Source organism: Mus caroli, unplaced genomic scaffold, assembly GCF_978045245.1.
Source record: "Mus caroli unplaced genomic scaffold, Mus_caroli_1 scaffold_17, whole genome shotgun sequence".
NCBI classification, from domain to species: domain Eukaryota; kingdom Metazoa; phylum Chordata; class Mammalia; order Rodentia; family Muridae; genus Mus; species Mus caroli.
Genome location: NW_028227272.1, coordinates 28,691,965 through 28,713,483, shown reverse-complemented (window position 1 = coordinate 28,713,483; position 21,519 = coordinate 28,691,965). Strand labels below are relative to the sequence as shown.

Sequence of the window (21,519 nt, the reverse complement as noted above, 5' to 3'; positions counted from 1 at the left end):
TCCAAGGTAGCCAGGGCAGACAGAGAAACCATGTCACAAACAAAAATGCCCCAGAGAAACTAGAAATAAGAGAATATTTCACTAGCCATATGACAAACCTATAGCCTAAATGAGGAAAATTTAGAAGCATTTTCTCTAAAAATCTGAAACAAGGGTTCTACTCTCTCCACTCTTAATCAATACACGGCTTGAGCGTACTTACGATGTCTTGAGCATACTAAGGCAAGAGAAAGAAATATATACAATCAATCTAGGGTCCAAATGTGAAGAAAAAGCATCCACTACTTATCATTCTGGGTCTGTCTTATTACACTTAGTGTAGTGAATTCCAATTCTAGCCACTTGCCTGTGAATATACACACCCACCACATACAGACACAAAATAGAAACGGGACTGTAAAGAGAATGGGCCTAGTAAGAGTACAGCAGAGAGTAAGAGGAGGTGAATGTGGCCAAGGTCCACATACATCTGAACAGAAACGGCATTAGAAAGCAATCCCTCTGTATGATAAATACACTGGTTTTTAAGAATGCTTCAGTTTGAATTTATCCTGTATTTCAGCTAAATGGACAAATGAATTAGTGACAGCAATTCTGACATTAATGGCTTCATCAAAATTACTATATGAAGTCAAACTACATGCTGCTTCACTCAACACTATCATCTGTTTTCCTTGCTTTTCTCTAATACACAGGCTATTATTAAAAGCTACCAGGCTTCCAGCTCTTTCTTGCTAATAGAGTTCATGTTAAGACAGACATAATCAATGAAATATAAGCAGACACCTACTAGTTTTGAAACCATATCCCTCTCCCTTTGCTACCTCTTCTTTATATATTATGGCTGGAACTACAACAGACTTTCAATGAAGAAAAGCCTGGTTGTACTAGAGAGTAGGGGAGGTGCATTTATTATATACATATATATTTTAATATATTTTACATACTGTATATAAGTGTAAATAATATATACTATAAAGTCGCTGTTACATTAGCATTTAATTATTTGTAAACGCAGCCTTAAGTATGAATGAGCTGAACAAAGTCAATCAGCTAGACTGTTAAAATCTATACTGTAAGGTTTTTGTTTTCCTTCCAAAGAGAGAGGAATAATACAAGCAATTATATGAGATAGCAAACTGTTCTACCTACTAATGTCCCCTCTAATGACCTCTAATTGGGAAAAAAACAAACACCAAAAGCCTCATCAGATTATTTAAGGATATGATGAAGACAAGGAAGGAGACACTGAGCTACATGAATGGTAGCTCTTTGTAAGTATGTGTGTGTGTGTGTGCCTGTGCATGCATGCATACACTTGCACAAAGGCCAAGAGAGAGCATCAGGTCTCCTGTTCTGTCACTCCCCACCTTATTCTCTTGCCACAGGGCTTTGACTGTACCTGGAGCTAGGCTGGCTGGCAGCAAGGGCCACTGATCCTTGTCTCTGCCCCTACAGGCCCTGAGATTGCAGACCCCTGCACACACAGGCAGCACCCAGTTTTTCACTGAGTGGTGGGATCTGATCTCAGGTCCTTCTGCTTGCACAGCAGGTGCTTACCTACTGAGCCAGCTCTCCAGTGCCATGGATGGTATTTTATGAAAATCACATATTTACCGCAAATTCCATACTATAATCTTATATGTATAAAATACCCATTAATACAATTAGAACCATAACCAAGCACCACAGCCATAGCTGAAATATAAATATAACATTTAAAGTAGTTTTCTTATTAAGAACATACTCCAGGAAGCTTTCTGTACAATGATTGTGAAGTACTTGCACAGCTAACTTCCTCCTAGGTAATCTTGAGCCCCGGTGTCTGTCTGCCTAGTCTGCTCTTAGCTGCTATGACAAAAATGACCAAAACCGACGTGAGTATAGGAGGAGTTTCTTTGTTTTACATCTCCACATCACAGTCCATCACTGAGGGAAATCAGGGCAGGAACTCAAGCCAATTAGATGCATGAGCAGTGCATGGTACATGACCAAAGATGAGACCATAAAATAAAGTTTGGGTCATTTGATACACAGTAGAGGCTGATGCTATCAGGAACAATTTACTGGGCATTTCTGTGCTTCCCAAGCCCTATGTCCAACTACATTACTACATGAGCTGTGTCATTCACAGCAGGGTGGTCAGGAACTGATCTCAGGAAGCCTGGAAGGACCAAACAATTTAGAGTGGCTGCTGCTACCGCCCCATGCCCTCTACCAAGGCCCATGTAAAGAGCTAGCTTCCAAAGGAAGGACAGAAATAAAACCACTCAGGAAAAATAAAATAAAATGGAATTTTATTTTAGTTTAAAGTATTATAGCTATATGCTGAGAGAAAAGACTTACTTTCCATTTTTGTTTCAGACTGTCTCTGGCCTGCTCTAACTAAAATATACAGGACCATTCACCTCTAAAAAGTAGCCTGCTCTGATTGAACACTTAACATTCTATCTGAATTTATTTTACCACAAATCTTTAAATAATAAGTTCTGAATTTATAAGAACACATCAGTGAAAATGTAACTCATGCATGTGTAGTCTGTATATAGTCTCTTGTGAATACTATATATTGTTTACTATTCCAACATTTTGGGAAAGCAGTCTTTAAAAATTCTAACTATAAAGTTAAGCCTCTCAAATGGTAATACTAGTCAATCCACATTCTTTCTACTTCCAAAATTACTGAAGTATTTTTTGCTGTTCAAATATAACTTATATGCCCTTTTAAACTATCTTAACTATTATACATGCCCAAAAGACATTTTCAATATAATATTTTCTTCACTCTCCCACTAGAGGGCACCAAGAATCTTAAATGGTGCTCTGTGGTGCCTATCCTAGAATGGTTTAAAGTACAGCAGTTGAGAAGAGGCAGTCAGCATTCACAAAGAACAATGGACTAACTGCTGGTCATAGCCGGTGATATGCAACCTCTTAGAATGATCCATGGTGAGGGTGGCCTTGTAAAGACATTTTATACATCTCATAACATACAATCCACTTAAATTTTAAGAAGAAAACTAGTTTCTAGTAATTAACTTTTTACCTTGAAAAACAAAACTTTTAATATTTAAAGCCCCCCTCTAAACATCCCATTGTACACACACATAAGAAAAGCCTAAAACACACAGAAACATAAATGTAGCCTGAGCACTGTAAGCATACAAAGGGACTTTCTGCTGGCTCACAATTTAATGCCTAGTCAAAATGTTAGAAGAAACACATTTATGAAAACATTTTTATTATACAGTCATTTCTGAAATATTACTATGATTTTCTAACAGTACAAAGACGTTTGTAATGAAGGAAAACCAAAAAGTACAGCCAAACACTCTCCGAAAAGATCAGAAAAGCAACACACTCATGAATAGGGTGTTGTTGTTGTTATTAAACTTCAGTATAATTTACTCTACTACCAATTTAAGACACACTAATATCATAAACTGGAAGATTTCACAGTTCTTCAAAAACTAAAGAAAAATTTATTTAAAATTATTTCTGGGGTAAACAAGATGGCTCGGGAGGTAAGAGTGCTTTCCAGTGAACCTGGTGACCTGAGACACTAAAACCCTCAAAACAGGAGAACAGACTCTTGCAATCTGTCCTCTCACCATGACGTGTACACCAACACATACACTAAACACATACGAGCTAAGAAATTAAATATCTCTTTATACTTTTCTTATTCTCAGAAATCTGTTAGAAAGCTCTTCCTGTTTTTCTACTGGTTTTAAAACACATTTTTAATTGCAAAAATTATAGAAACACATCACTAAATTTTTTAAATTGTATGTGTACAAGTGTTTTGAGCTCATGTTTATACGTACCCCTCATTTGTCTCTGGTGCCTGCAAAGGTTAGAAGAGGATCAGTTCCTTTGGAACCAGAGTTACAGATGAGGACATCATGTGGGAGCTTGAGCCAAACCCAGTTCCTCTCTACAAGAGCAGGTGCTCTTAACTGCTGAGCCATCTGCCCAACCCCAACACATCATTTCTCTATGCCATTTAGTAAGGTTCTATGTCAGTGGTTCTCAGCCTTCCTGATGCTTGGACCCTTTAATACAGTTCATGCTGTGCTGACTCCCAACCATGATTATTTTTGTTGCTACTTCATAACTGTAATTTTGCTGGTTATGAATTGTAATGTAAATATCTACATTTTCCAAGGTCTTAGGGAACCCTTGTGAAAGGATCGTTGGACCCTCAAGGGACTGTGATCCACAGGTTAAGAACTGTTGTTCTATGCAAAGATTTTTGTATTTTGTGGCAAAGTTTGAACCTGCCACAAAGTTTAACACTGACTTACTAAGTGACTTACAGATGGTAAGTGAAGGAGCATGCCTTTGTTGTTTTAGATAGAAGCTTTTTTTCTCTATATAACCAAGATCAACTTGATATTGGCCCTTAAAAAGCCCATAATATTAGTTTAAATACTAAACCAACGACCAATGATTGTATTAAAATGTTATCAGATGAGATTCCTAGTCCCATACATAAATAAGAGTTTCCTATATATTTTATTTTCCACGTGTATAACATAAAAATGAAGCAAAGAATCCTCTTATCAATGGAGAATAATGGCATTTCCCATGAAGTTCTCATGAAAACTAGAGCTTGGGGCTAGAGAGTCGGCTCAGTTGTTAAAATACTTGGTGCTCTGAGGACCACATTTTGTTTCCAGCACATACACAGGGAGACTCACAAGCACCCGAGACCTGATGCTGTCTTTTGGCCTCTGAAGGCAGCTGCACATACGGCAAATAAATAGATAAAAATAAAAGCTAATCTTTCTTTAAATATTTGTTTGTGTGAGTTTGGGTGTTCTCTCAGCATGTAGGCCTGTGCACCCTGTGTGCTTGGTGCCCACAGAGCCCAGCAGATGATGCTGTGTCCCCTGGGATTAGAGTTATGGAGATGCTTGTGGTCTTGTGGGTGCTGGGAATTGAACTTGGATCCTCTGGAAAAGAAGGTAGTACTCTTAACCACAGAACTCTCTCAGCCCACAATATAGCAAAACTTAATAGTCTAGATAAAATAAAAAGCAGAGCTTTCTTTCCCTTATCTTGTCTGTGCTCAGATCAGCTCTGTGTCAAACACACAAAAGGAAAGGAATTTCCTGACACAGACTAAAGTCACTGAATCACCTCACCTGGATTACACTTACTTTGACACCAAGCTGCTTTACAAAGTAGCATCCAAACTCACCTTATATGCAAACATTGAGGGCACTGTACTGCTAGTGCATGCTACTTTATACGTATGACTCTAAACTCTTTAATCAATGCAGACTGAAATTCTAGAAAAAGTTTCTGGGCCAATGCTGCCTTGAACATGTAACTAAAGCACTCTTTCTAAAAGATTTATTTTGCATGTGACATTCTTCAGTTGTGTCGACTCCACAGCTGAGATCAGATCTGCATGCTATGATTGGGATTAAGATCTCAAAGATGGCTTTTTTTTTTAATGTAAAAAAGGCTATTTCAATAAATTCCCAGATTTCGGCATGTCTTTGCCAAGGCCCTTAGATTAAGTTTAATCAAACATGGGAGCCACCACAGGCTCCACCTGCTACAGTCTAAACACACTATCATCTCCATGGTGAAGGTACAACAGTAACAGAGCCACTGTGTTCAAATACATGCAGCAAGTTTAGGGGAAGGGCAAGAAATTGCAAGAGACTTTCCTTTTTGTAAGAAATGAGCTCTGAAGCTGGGCGTGGTGGCGCACGCCTTTAATCCCAGCACTCGGGAGGCAGAGACTGGCGGATTTCTGAGTTCGAGGCCAGCCTGGTCTACAAAGCGAGTGCCAGGACAGCCAGGGCTATACAGAGAAACCCTGTCTCGAAAAACCAAAAAACAAACAAACAAACAAAAAAAGAAATGAGCTCTGAGATTTTTGCACGTGATACTTTCTTACTATACTACTATTTTGTGTGGCTTAAAATGGAGCTTTAATGAGAGTACCTCAGTCACATGCAGTTTGTGATTTTCTTCTCTCTAAATTATTCAAGCAAGAACAACAAAAATCAACTGTATAGCATAACTAAGCAGAATAATAACTTTAATCTTGAATAGTGAAAAAGTTCAATTAGATAAAATACATTTTTGAATACACAAAAATAAATTCAGAGTTTTCCAGGAGTGTAGCTCAAGGATAGAGCACTTGTTTTGCATGTGTGAGGCCCTAGGCTTGATCCCTAGTCCTGAAAAATCAGTAATCAGGCCAAATGTCACTAAACTGATTTTTGTTTTACAAGAATACCATAGAGAAATAAAATTTCCCCAGATCCCTGGATCTCATAGTAGAAAAATAACTGACTGCTAAAAAAGTGTCTGTGACCTCTACATGTGCATGCATCTTGGCATGCATGCATCTGCACTTGCAACATATATACGGAGGAGGAAGAAGAGGAGGAGGAGGAAAAGAACAAAACAATGACGGTTTCTTGATCCCGACATCAAAGGCACAGGAATATCCAAAAGAGGGAGAAAGACTAGAGTCATTTAACTCTCAACATGGATGGGGGAAATTCCACAAGGTCTCAACTCTGGATAAGAACCACTGGTAATTAATGACTTCTGATAGAATGAGAACAAGTCTTTTCCAGGGATAAGACCCTAAATGGCTATACAATACCAAGTTGTCAGCCCTAAAAACAGAATATGAGCAACACTAAATGGACCCAGCAGTTGTACACACACACACACACACACACACACACACATATATAAATAAAAATAAAATAATTAAAAAGAGACCATGAATATGTGGAATGGGAGGCATGGGTGAAGAGGAAAATTATATAAATATAGTACATATATTCTAATTTAATAAAAAATATGTTGGAGTAACAACTATTCTAAAGTACTTCTAATGATTATTATTGACAGAAAGAACTGAGTCAGCCTATCACTTTCTAAAATTATGAAAGAACTAGCTTCCTAGTTTCCAGGCATTTTTACAACTAGGTGCAGGTATATACACATGTGTATGAATGTGTGCATGTTCTTGTGTGTGAAAATGTATGTGAAGGTCAGAGATCAATCTTAGATCAAGACTAAAGTCCTCCAGAGCTTGTTTTTTTAAAAGTCCATTAATATTTTATTATGCATTTGAGAATTTTACACATGTATACAAATCTATTTTACTCTTTCATGTAACACTCCCAACTCTTATCCCTAACTCTTCCCAGATCCACCCTTTATGTTCTCCAAACTTCAGTCTTTTTCTTTTCTTTTTTAAAATATAAGCCACAACACTCAGAGGCAGCCTGTACCCCAGGACTTCCAACAGATCCAGGACTACCCCCCAATACCTGGCCTAACTGGGGACACCCCCTAGGGGACACAGGCACCCCTGCCCAGCCAAAAGCACTTGGTCCTTTTGGCTTGCACCTCCCCAGGAACAAAGCCTGTACTCCGTCCTCCCCAACAAACCCACATCCAGAGGCAGCCTGTCCTCCAGGACTTCCAACAGATCCAGAGTCACAGGTGAGACCCCCACTCATCCCCCAATACCATCCCCCAATAACTAGCCTAACTAAACGCCCCACCCCAGGATCCAGGGAATGTAGGCACCCCCACTTGACCAGAGGCACACGTTCCTTCCAGCATGCACTGGAACCCAGGAGCATACTCTGGGCTCTGGATCTCTGCCCACTCCACCCATACCCAGAACTTCAGACATATACAGGATCACAGGATCACAGAGACAGCAGGCACCACAGGAGTTCTGACACAACCAGGATCACAGGCTCATGGGGGGTGGGGTGGGGACAGGCTCCAGTCAGAGACAGCAAAAACAGCTAACCCCAGAGATAATCAGATGGCAAGGGAAAAGCGCAAGTACATAGGCAACAGAAACCAATGCTACTTGGCACCATCAGAACCCAGCTCTCTCACCGCAGCAAGCCCTCAATAACTCAACACACTTGAAAAGCAAGATTCCTATCTAAATTCCCATCTCATGATGATGATAAAGGACTTTAAGAAAAACATAACTCTCTTAAAGAAATACAGGAGAACACAGGTAAACAGGTAAAAGCCATTAAAGAAGACACACATAACTTCCCTAAAGAAATACAGGAAAACACAACCAAATAGGTGAAGGAAATGAACAAAATCATCCAGGATCTAAAAATGGAAATAGAAACAATAAAGAAATCCCAAAGGGAGACAACCCTGGAGATGGAAAACCTAGGAAAGACTTCAGGAGTCAGAGATGCAAGCATCACCAACAGAATACAAGAGAGAATCACAGGTGTAGAATATACCACAGAAAACATCAACACAGCAGTCAAAGAAAATACAAAATGCAAAAAGCTTCTAACCCAAAACATCCAGGAAATCCAGGACACAATGAAAAGACGAAACCTAAGAGTAATAGGTATAGAAGAGTGAAGATTCCCAACTCAAAGGGCTAATAAACATATTCAACAAAATTATAGAAGACTTCCCTAATCTAAAGGAAGAAATGACCATGAACATATAAAAAGCCTAGAGAACACCAAATAGACAAGAAAAGAAATTCCTCTTATCACATAATAATCAAAACACCAAATGCACAGAACAAAGAAAGAATATTAAAAGCAGTAAGGGAAAGAAGTCAAGTAACATATAAAGGCAGACCTGTCAGAATTACACCAGAGTTCTCAACAGAGTCTATGAAAGCCAGGAGATCTTGGGCAGATGTCATACAGACCCTAAGAGAACATAAATGCCAGTCCAGGCTACTATACCCAACAAAACTATTAATTACCTAATTCATTCTATGAAGCCACAATTACGCTGATACCTAAACCACACAAAGACCCAACAAAAAAAAGAGAACTTCAGACCAATTTCCCTTATGAATATGGATGCAAAAATAATAAAATTCGCCCAAACCAAATCCAAGAACACATCAAAACCATCATTCACCATGATCAAGTAGACTTCATCCCAGGGATGCAGGGATGGTTCAATATATGGAAATCCATCAATGTAATCCACTACATAAACAAACTCAAAGAAAATAACCACATCTCATTAGATGCTGAGAAAGCATTTGACAAAACACAACACACCTTCATGTTAAAAGTTATCAGGGAAACGCAAATCAAAACTAACCTGAGATTCCACGTTACATCAGCCAGAATGGCTAAGATCAAAAACTCAGGTGACAGCAGATGCTGGTGAGGATATGAAGAAAGGAACACTCCTCCATTGCTTGTGGGACTGCAAGCTGGTACAACCAACTCTGGAAACAGTCTGGCAGTTCCTCAGAAAATTGGAAATAGTTCTACCTGAGGACTCAGCTATACCACTCCTGGGCATATAACCAGAAGATGCTCCAACACATAACAAGGACTATGATGCTCCACCATGTTCATAGCAGCCTTACTTATAACAGCCAGAAGCTGGAAAGAACCCAGATGCCCCTCAACTGAGGAATGGATACAGAAAATGTGGCACATTTACACCATGGAATACTACTCAGCTATTAAAAACAATAACTCCTTGGAATACATAGGCAAATGGACAGAACTAGAAAATACCATCCTGAGTGAGCTAACCCAGTCACAAAAGAACACATACGGTATGTACTCACTGATAAGTGGATATTAGCCCAAAAGCTCAGAATACCCACAATACAACTCACAGACTATGTGAAGCTCAAGAAGAAGGAAGACCAAAGTGTGGATGCTTCAGTGCTTCTTTAGAAGGAGGAACAAAATACTCTTGGGAAGTAGAGGGAGGGATCTGGGACGGTGAGAGGAGGGAGAGGATAAAAGGGGGGCAGATCAGATATGGGAGGAGACAGGGAAGAAGCTCAGAAGGTCAGGAAATTGAAAGGAGATGTGTAGTAGTGGGGGATGGGGAACTGGGACTAGCCAAGACGAAGTTCCAGATGCCAGGGAAGCAAGAGGTTCCCAGGAACCAACAAGGATGGCATTAGCCAAAAATCTAACACAGGGGAGATAGAACCTACAGAGACAATATCCAGTGGATAGGCTCAGTCCTCGGTTGAGGGATGGGGCTATCTACCCATCTCCAAAATTTTAACCCAGAATTATTTCTGTCTAAAGAAAATACAGATAATGAGTGGAGCAGAGACTGAAGGAAAGGTCATCCAGAGCCTGCCCCACCGAAGAATCCATCCCATCTGCAGACACCAAACCCAGACACTATGGCTGATGCCAAGAAGTGCTTACTGAGAGGAGCCTGATATCGCTGTGCCCTGAGAGGCTCGGCCAGAGCCTGACCAATATAGATGTGGAGTCTCTCAGCCAACCATCGTATTGAGCACAGGGACTCCAAGGGAAGAGTTAGAGAAAGGACTGAAGGAGCTGAAAAGTATTGCAACCCCATAGGAAGAACAACAATATCAACTAACAGGAACTCCCAGAGTTCCCAGGGACTAAACCACCAACCAAAGAGTACACATGGAGTGACCCATGGTTCCAGCTGCATAGGTAGCAGAGGAATGCCTTATCTGGCATCAATGGGAAGGGAGGCCCTTGGTCCTGTGGAGGCTCGATGAACCAACATAGGGGGATGCTAGGGTGGTGAAGTAGAAGTGGGTGGGTGAGTAGAAGGAGCACCCTCAGAGAGGCAAGGGGGAGGGGATAAGAAGCTTGCAGAGGAGAAATCAGGCAAGGGGACAACATCTGAAATGTAAACAAATAAAATAACCAAGGAAAAAAATAACCCACTAAGTCCAATTAGTGCTGCCTATCCAGTAGAGCGCAGTCAATTCACCAGTGGCTACAACCTTAAAGAAAACAGACTCTCCCTGATCTAGGAAGAGATCATTGACTGTTGGTAGCTCTGTGCACGGGAATGGGTGCCTGTGAGCCCCTCTATCCTCCATGCTGGAATGCTGACTGATCTAACCTTGTGCAAACAAGTCTTGTCCAGGCAACCACAGTTTGTATGAGTTTATGAATGTTATCAATGTTTAAAAGTTTCAATACTTGCATTTATTTATAATAATTTACTTATATTACCAAGTAAACTCATCTTGTATAAGCATGAAAATAATTTCCCTAATTTTTATGTACAACTGAGATTTATCTCACTGATCAGGTAGCTTGTAATGGGCTGCCAAAAAAAAAGATTGTCTCCTGGCACATGTGCCCACCTAATATGTGTCTACAAAAATAAAACATCTGGCAATGTTTAAATACTACTATTCAGCCAAAGATCTTCATAATGGACTTACTTTAGTGAGCTGGTTATATGATATTATAAACGTAATATTTCCAGTTATAATACGGTTATAATAATTCTAATAATTAAGAAATTCAATGATTTTTTTGATTTCTAAATAAAATGAAGATTAATTCATACAGAGTCAACATGTATCAATACTTAAAACTGCAGGATATATGACAAATGTAAATTTGTGGTTTAATATGCAAAAACTAATTTTAACAAACCAGAATCATAAGTATATTCTGTTAATAATGATCACCTTATTGACTTAAACTTAACTTCAACAGTTAGAGCTATCCTATCAGAACTAGTTACAATTTTTCCATGGTGACAGCTCAAATATACAACATTAGTGAACAGCCACTGCTAACGTCAACAATTACGAATTATCCTGGGCAGAAGCTCCTAATGATTTTCACGGAAAGAAAATGCTATTAAGAAAACTATGTGGGATTCAAATGGTTAATGAATTAGAAGAAAAGTGTGACTGATCTGTTTCACACTGCAACAAAAGCAGCTTAGGAGAGGTTGATCTTGGTTCCCAGTGGCTTTGGTTAACTCAGGATGGAATCCCAGGCCAAGCAATGAATGGGATCACCATGTTTAGGATGGCGTTTCCCACCTCAATTAACCCAACCTAAATAATCCCCCATAAGCAAGTCTGGAGACCTGTTACCATGGTGATCTAAATATCATATTGACAAGATAAACCATTGGAACTCTATACCCTTTGTCAACGAGACATCCAAACATAACACTTTTGAGCCAAAACACTTTCACCCCTTGTCTCCATAGGCTAATGGCCATCTCATAATGTAAACTGCAGAAAATCTAAACCTCAAATTTTCCCATACTCATTCCACAAATCTTTAAAAGTCCAAAGACCAGGGAGTTGGAGAAGTAGCTCCATGGTTAACGACACTTACTGACCTTGCAGAGGACCTGACTGAGTTCCCAGTACCCACATGAGGAAGCTCAAAACTGCCTGTAACTCCAGCTCCAGGGGATCCAATACTCTCTTCTGGCTTCAACAAGAACCAGGCATGTTGGGAAAGGATTTTTACCAATCCTAAATCTGATAGGGGACCAATATCCAATATATACAAAGAGCTCAAGAAGCTGGAGTCCAGAAATTCAAATAACCCCATTAAAAATGGGGTACAGAGCTAAACAAAGAATTCTCAACTGAGGAATACTGAATGGTTGAGAAGCACCTGAAAATATTTCAACATCCTTAATCATCAGGGAAATGCAAATCAAAACAACCTTGAGATTCCACCTCACACCAGTCAGAATGGCTAAGATCAAAAATTCAGGTGACATCAGATGCTGGCGAGGATGTGGAGAAAGAGGAACACTCCTCCATTGCTGGTGGGATTGCAAGCTTGTACAACAACTCTAGAAGTCAGTCTGGCGGTTCCTCAGAAAATTGGACATAGTACTACCAGATCCAGCAATACCTCTCCTGGGCATATACCCAGAAGCTGTTCCAACTGGTAATATGGACACATACTCCATTATGTTCATAGCAGCCTTATTTAGAATACTCAGAAGTTGGAAAGAACCCAGATGCCCCTCAACAGAGGAATGGATACAGAAAATGTGGAACATTTACACAATGGAGTACTACTCAGCTATTAAAAACAATGAATTCATGAAATTCTTGGGCAAATGGATGTATCTGGAGGATATCATCCTTAGTGAGGTAACCCAATCACAAAAGAACCCGCATGATATGCACTCACTGATAAGTGGATATTAGCCCAGAAACTTAGAATACCCAAGATACAATTTACAAAACACAAGAAAATCAAGAAGAAGGAAGACCAACATGTGGATACTTTATTCCTCCTTAGAACAGGGAACAAAATACCCGTGAAAGGAGTTACAGAGACAAGGTTTGGAGCTAAGACAAAAGGATGGACTATCCAGAGACTACCCGACCCAGGGATCCATCCCATAATCAGCCACCAAACCCAGACACTATTGCATATGCCAGCAAGATTTTGCTGAAGGGACCCTGACATAGCGGTCTCATATGAGGCTATGGCAAGTGCCTGGCAAATACAGAAGTGGATGCTCACAGTCATCTATAGGATGGAACACAGGGCCCCCAATGGAGGAGCTAGAGAAGGTACCCAAGGAGCTGAAGGGGTCTTGCAACCCTATAGGTGGAACAACAATATGAACTAACCAGTACCCCCAGAGCTCGTGTCTCTAGCTGCATATGTAGCAGAAGATGGCCTAGTCGGCCATCATTGGGAAGAGAGGCCCCTAGGTCTTGCAAACTTTATATGCCCCAGTACAGGGGAACGCCAGGACCAAGAAGTGGGAGTGGGTGAGTAGGGGAGCAGGGCGGGGGGAGGTTATAGGGAACTTTTGGGATAGCATTTGAAATGTAAATAAAGAAAATATCTAATAAAATTAAAAAAAAAAATGAAATGAAAAGGAGGAGAAGAAGAATAACAACAACAACCAGGCATGTAGGCACTCACACATACACATTAAAATAAATCTTTTAAAAGTAAGTCCAAAGTTCAAGTCTTATCTGAGATTCAAGGTAATCTCTTAGTTGTGAGCTTAAATGGAGTCCTTGGAACATATCCACCACAAGGAAAGGGCTTCTGTCCTCATGAACAATACTATATGGTAGTCAGTGAAAAAATTACAAGCAAAGAAGCAGAAAACTGATCCAGTTTCATGGGGTAAATCAATCCATAGAAACAGATTCAAAACTGCCAAGTGATAGTTAGCAAACAAAGGCTTTGAAACACTTGGTAAAACTCCATGTGATTAAATTCATTACACAGGGTGCTGAAGGCAGTCTTGTCTGTATAGTGAAACTGTTCCATTAAAGCAAACTGGGGGAGAGGAAGCCTCTTTAATAAAAGAAAATTTCAGATAATCTATAAGATAAAGGTTAAAAGATCATCAAAATGGCACTATTTGAGTGACTAGTAAAATTATTATTCTTGATTCTTTTAACAGATAACTATAACACTGCAACTTTTACATGACACCAAAGTGACCCTAATATCAACAATAATTGTTTTTAGATATACTACTAAAACATGATTCATGACTGAAAAATTGTTTAGATATATTTCATTAACATTAAACACTTTTCTGTAAGAGAAAATACAGAATAAAATAAAAAACACAAATTAGAAGCAAATACTGGAAAATTATCTGATAAAAAAAGTAATGGTCAAAATATACAAAGAACTCTTATAATTCAGTAAGAAATAGACAAAATACAAATGTAATCAAACAAATGAAAAAGGAAAAAAGCAAATAAGGTGATGTTCAACACTGCATACTGTGAGGGCTTTTAATACTGAAATAAGGTGCTACTACACTTCTAGTAAAATGACTACAACCTAACATGAGAAAGATAAAAAATTGGAACTCACTGCTCATAGAACACAACTTCAACTTGTGATGTTACTGGCTGACAGGAAGAAATGAGTACACTGTAGAGAAGGATGCTTATCAGAATGTCAAACAATGGGCTCCAAGAAGTTAGAATTTCCCCCAGGCATCTCCTGAAGCACTGGGAGCAACTAGAGAGATTTTGTTAGAGAAAAAAACTTATCTCCAGGAGGAAGAATCCCAAACTAAAATGCTGTACACGTTATCTAGGAGAGATCCTCATAAATACAGATTGGGGCCACTTCATTATACAGACAATGGTTAAAGTCAAAAGAATAAACAAGACTGATCTTAGTAATTAAAAAATAAAACAAGAGCAAAGTCATTACCAAATTATAGGCAAGACAAAAGAAAATTCAGAAAAACTGGTGAAATACTAAGCTAAATATAACAACACATTAGCAGAAACCAAGAGCTGAAGAATGACAGCCAAAGTGAGCTGGATTGTAAAACTACTACGAAAAGGTTGGAGACTAGGAGAAGTGATCGTTAACTGTGACAAGAGGGAAACTGTCAGCAATTTAATAGAACAATTTAAATGGAGTGTTAAGGATGTATTAAAGACAACTTAAGAGTTATTCCAAGATAAGAAAGTGATAACAAGCTGTGTAGAGAAATCTTTAAAGAAATAGAGCTATGATGGTTTTCAGAGAGGAATGGACAGACTAGACTGGTGATCAAAAGTTCGAAGTTGGGAAAGGGTATTTTCATGCTGAAAGAATTACAGTAAGATAAGTAAGTACTAGTAGCATGGAAGTATGTGTGTCTGTGTGTATACACATAACACAAAATTCATTTATGTTTCAATAAATACCTTATACACATGAACTAAAGGGAAATGTCTACATAGTTAACATACCAGCATTCTGATTGTAACCTATCACATACAGTCAAGTGTGGAATTTCCTACAGGTGAGCTCATTTCAGGGCTCCAAGTTTTTGGACTATAGAGAAATTCAGATCTTCTGATAAGAGATGTTTAGCCTGTATTGCAGGTTTTTATTTTGGTTTATGACCTTATAAATTTGTCCTAACAAATTTAAGGACTATTACATTTAAAGGAGCTGTTTAGTTAATTCATGCTTTAGGACACATTAAACATGAAGATATAATCTGGATATCGACAACAAAAAGGGGTGGGAAAGAGCTGTCAAAAAGCAATTGTCCTGAGCTTCTGAGGGTAAGTTAGTCTAAGTTCTAAATACTGTGCTGTATTGTTAGAATGTTCAATGTAATTCTCATGGCAACTATAAAGAAAATAGAAATGGAACATACATAAAAGAAAGAAATTTAAATGTTCTATGCAAAATCAATCAAACACAGAAGAGAGAAATATAGGAAATGAACAAGACTGCCATAAAATACCCAAGAAATAAATCACAAAGCGGGAGAAGACCCTCCAGAACTAGTAATTACAAATATAAATTGTTTTATCCTCTATTAACAATAAAAATAGTGACTGAAGAATATATTTTTAAAACAAAGCATGATTCAAGTATTTGTCTAAAACAGCCCAACTTTCAATACAAAGACATGCTGAAAGTAAGGAATGAGAATTGCTATAGACACAAATAGTACCAAAAAGAGAACGGGGATCTCTCTCTCTCTCTCTCTCTCTCTCTATATATATATATATATATATATATATATATATATATATATATATATATATATTAGTATGCATGTATGTATATGTGTGTGTGTTTGTTTGCTTATTTATTTATAGGTTTTGCTTTTCATAGCACTAAAGATCAGATATCTGCCTATTCTGTCCCCTGAGTGCTGGGATCAAAGGTGTATTGCCACCACACCTAGCAAACTTTTTTTTAAGTTTCTTCAAACAAGGAAAGTTCTTCTATGTTGTCTTAGCTGGCCTCAATCAGAGATCCTCCTGCCTCCCATACCTGCTGGTATGTTCGTGTGGCACCACAAACTGCTGAATGTTGATAGCCTTGTCAGACAAAACAAAACAAAACACTTCAAATCAATAAATTTTAAGACAAGGGGCTGAAAACATGGCTCAGTAATTAAGAGCACAACTGTTCTTCCAGGGGACCAAGGTTCAATTTTCAGCATCTACATGGTGGCTCACAACTGTCTCTAACTACTATATAAGGGGGCTGGAGAGATGGCTCAGCTGTTAAGAGCACCGACTGCTCTTCCAGAGATCCAGAGTTCAATTCCCAGTAACCACATGGTGGCTCACAACCATCTGTAATGGGATCTGATGCCCTCTTCTGGTGTCTGAAGACAGCTACAGTGTACTCACATACATTAAATAAATAAATCTTAAAAAAACAAACAAGCAAACAAACGACTGTATAAGACACCCTCACACAGACATACATACAGGGGGGAAAACCCAACCCACATAAAATAAGAATAAATAAGCTATACCACTCCTGGGCATATACCCAGAAGATGCTCTAACATGTAATAAGGACACATGCTCCACTTGTTCATAGCAGCTATATTTGTAATAGCCAGAAACTAGAAACAACCCAGATGTCCCTCAACAGACGAATGGATACAGAAAATGTAGTACATTTACACAAAAGAATACTACTCAGCTATTAAAAACAATGACTTCATGAAATTCACAGGCAAATGGATAGAACTAGAAAATACCATCCTGAGTGAGGTAACTCAGTCACAAAAGACCATACATGGTATGACTCACTGATAAGTGGGCATTTGGCAAAGAACATGGAATACCCACAATACAACTCAAGGACCACATGAAGTTCAAGAGGAAGGAAGACCGAAGAGTGGGCGCTTCAGTCCTCCTTAGAAGGGGAACAAAATAATCAAGGGAAGCAGAGGGTAGGAGGGACTTGGGAGGAAGAGAAGGGGGAGAGGGAAGAGGGTAAGAATCAGGTATGGGAAGAGATAGAGATGTACAGAGGATCAGGAAATTGAACAGAGGTGTGTAACAATGGGGGACAGGGAACTGGGGGTAGCAACCAGAAAAGTCCCAGATGCCAGGAAAGCAAGAGCCTCTTAGGACCCCACAGGGATGACATTAGCTGAAATACCCAAAAAGGGGAGGAGAACCTGTCGAGACCATATCCAGAGGTTAGGCATAGCCCCCTCCCTCCCCCCGCCGGTTGAGGGATGGGACCACCCACCCATCTCCAAAATTTTAACCCAGAATTGCTTCTGTCTAAAGGAAATACAGGGAGAAAGAGTGGAACAGAGACTGAAGGAAAAGCCATCCAGAGACTGCCCCACCTGGGGATCTATCTCACACCCAGACACTATTGCTGTTGCCAAGAAGTGCTTGCTGACAGAAACCTGATACATCTGTTTCCTGAGAGGCTCTGCCAGAGCCTGACCAATAAAGATGCGAATGCTCGAAGCCAACTATGGTATTGAGCACAGGGACCCCAATGGAGGAGTTAGGGGAAGGACTGAAGGAGCTGAAGGAGCCTTACCCAGCATCAATGGGAGGGGAGGCCCTTGGTCCTGTGAAGGCTTGATGCCCCAGTGTAGAGGAATGCTAGGGAGATGAAGTGGGCAGGGATGGATAGATGGGTGGGGGAACACCCTCATAAAAGCAGGGTAAGGGGGGATAGAATAGGGGTTTTGCAGAGGGGAAACTGGGAAAGGAGGTAACATCTGAATTGTAGAAAAAAAAAGAGCAAATAGAAAAAAAGAATAAATAACCTATTTTTTAAAAAAGGTTTGAGACAAAGAAGGGAGATTTTATGTTAATGCAGTTTCGATACAGGAAGACATAATTGTAAACATTTAGGAATACAGTACCAAACTATTAACAATCAAAAATTGGTAGAACTGCAAAAGACAGTTCTACAATAATAGCTAGAGAAATCATATTCCCTATGAGTAACACAATCAGGCAGAAGATAAAAAAGGAAATAGTTCCCCTGCACTCAGGACGAAGAGGCAGAGGCAGACAGATTTGTGACAGATGTGAGTGTAGGCCAGCCAGGGATACATAGTAGGTCCTGGAGAGAGATAGAGACAAAGAGATAACAGGAAAGAGGAGAAGGGGAGAGAGGGAAAGGGAGAGAGGAAGGAAGGAAGGGAAGAATGGAGGGAAGGAGGGAGGGAGGGAGAGAGAGGGAGAGAGAAGGGGGGAGGCATGTATGGAGGATTTTCTAAGACTAAACCACAAAGGGGGGGGGGGGAAACTCCACTAAACCAGTAAAAACAAACAAAAAACCCAGTGACCCCAATGATTTCTACCACACATTTTTAAAAATGAGCTTTAATTTCCCCTTAAATTTATTTCCAAAATATTAGGAAGGTGAGTACTTCCATATGTATTACCCATTAATAAAACAAACAAAAATCTGATGTATCACAAAAGACACTGAATATTGATGTCAAAATCCTTTAAAAAGCTGTTTTCCTTGGAGCCTGGAGGGACTGATTACAAGGCCGCCTTGCCACCCAAATGAGTGTGCTCAAGTTCCTTTGATTTGCACATAACCTATATACACCCCCATGATTAATAATACCTGCAAGTACTACTGTATTGTTTGAGGAATAAGCAGTTTTCCCACCTCAAGTGCCTCTGAGTAACAGGTGGTTGAATCCCACTGTGCAATGAAAACAACAATACTTGTCTACACAAACTAGGGCATGACCAAAAACTTAACAAACTTCCCACTCTTCGGAAACACTTAATACTGTTGAGATGTCAGTGCTTCCTTCTAAGCCAATCTACACATACAAGGCAAACTCAAAGTCCCAGTGACTTTTTTCCAGTATAATATTAAAAGCCCACCCTAAAATTCATATAGAATCTCAAGGGATCCTAAACAAGTATTAAGGAAAGTTTAAAATATCTTCATTACTTTTCCTTTTCTTTGATGAACACCACAATTAAAGCAACTAATGGAAGGGTTTATTTTAGCTTAAGATTCCAGAGGGCGAGTTCAGCATGGCAGGGAAGCAAAGCAGGAGGAAGCAGGCATGGTGCCAGGAGCATCCTCAAATGCAAGCAGGAAGCAGAGAGCAAACCTGACCAAGGCGGAGTCCACCCTTAGTGGCAGACTTCCTTCAGCAAGCCCACAACTCCAAATTAAGGGAAATTTTCAATTCAAATGATCACAGCTAAGGAGCTAGGGAAATGGAGAGTCAAGAAAGTGTCTGCCTCACGCGAATGAGGACCTGAGTTCAGATCCCTGGCACCCACACAACAGTGAGGTCACTAGAGATCACTAGCATCTAAATCCTAGTCAGGCAGACCCAGAGCTCACTAGCCAGACATCTAGCCAATTCCTGAGTCTGAATACATTGAGACCCTAATCAAAAGATAGGGAGAAGAGTAGGTGATAAAGACTCCTAATGTCAACTTCTGGCCTCCACACATTCACGTACACACAAACATCTACAACACTTACAGAGAGAGACAGAGACAGACACACAGATAGACAGAGAGACTGAGACAAACAGACACACACAGAGAAGCATGAGAGAGAGAGAGAGAGAGAGAGAGAGAGAAAGAGACAGAAAGAAAGAGACAGTGAAAAACAGAGTAAGTACCTGGTTTCAAACCTTACAGAACCACAGCACTCAAAGCAGTGATACTAAAGGCAGATATCTGAATAGAATAACATAGAAAGCCCACATTAACCCCTTAAAAACATGGTCAAATAATGTTTTACACATATGTCAAAATCATTCAATTAGAAAAGGCAGTTGGTCAACCTGTGGTGACAGAAAAACTATACTTGCATATGTAACAAAATGAAGTTGGACCTTTACCTGATACCATGTTAAAAAAAAAAAAAAAAAAAAAAAAAAAAAAAAAAAAAAAAAAAAAAAAAAAAACTGGACACACAACTAACAAAGGACCAAATATAAACCTAAACTATGAAATGCTGAGAACCTGTAAAGTTCGTTAGATATGACAACAAAAATACAGTTAACAAAAGAAAAATAAGACAAATTGGATTTCAGGAAAACTTTAATTCATGCATCAAGATACTATTAACATTGCAAAAGGCAAATTCACAGAATGAGAGAGGGCAGGCATAGATGGGGAGGGTGAGCACAGAAGTGAACGCCTTTAACTCAGGAGGCAGAGGCAGGCTGATCTCTATGAGTTCTAGGCCACCTTGGTCTACAAAGTGAGTTACAGACCAGCCAGAGCTAACAGTGACCCTGCTTCCAAAACAGCAATCAAAAGAACAGGAGAAAATGTTTAATAAATAATCTAATAAAGGATTAATATCCAGGGTATATGAAGAACTTCCATGTACAAAAACTAAATCCAAGTCAAGATATCAAAATAAATTAAATACAAATGGCCTCATTTTTCTGTCAAGGTACACTTCCGCAGACCCATGGTCATGGCAAAGACTACTAGCCAGTCTCGGCATCCAACCTTTCACATGTTACGATTCTTGGCAACAACCTCCCCACACTAACACCAGGGAGCCTGATTTGACCTACTGCTCAGTTTGCTGGACTTTGTCTCCCATGTTTATTTTATAGATAGCATAGGGTTTTATCATTTATTTTATATACAGTATAGGGCTTTATATGTAAAAAGTACTCCATAAAACAAAGCTAGAAGCAATCTTAAAATTACCCCAATCTTTTCATCAGAGAGTAAAATGTACTCAACATAATTTTAAAGAAAAATTTCCTTTAGTTCTTAAACAAAGATCTACATCTTTACTTAATACTATCCAAAATGTGAAATTTCAAAACATGAAAGTTCTGAAACTTTAAATACCAAAAGATAAACTGAAACAATAATTGTTTTAGAAAAATTATTATATATGGTTTACTTATAGGTAATCAATGCAAGCTTGAGTCACACAAGCAGAAGATAAAATGCAAGAACTACTTAAAGGTTACCACATGACATGTAAAACTATAAGCAAAAGCTTGCTTTAGGACCAAAGTTTTTCC

General features: G+C 39.2%; 1 protein-coding gene and 1 long non-coding RNA gene across 18 annotated transcripts in view; one reads left to right on the top strand and one right to left on the bottom strand.

Moving 5' to 3' along the window:
- Dlg1 (discs large MAGUK scaffold protein 1) overlaps nt 1-21,519 on the bottom strand; it is a 201,106-nt gene that overhangs the window by 139,695 nt on the left and 39,892 nt on the right. The window lies entirely within an intron of this gene.
- LOC110311709 (uncharacterized) overlaps nt 1-21,519 on the top strand; it is a 61,856-nt gene that overhangs the window by 39,344 nt on the left and 993 nt on the right. The gene's annotated exons all lie outside the window — the stretch shown is intronic.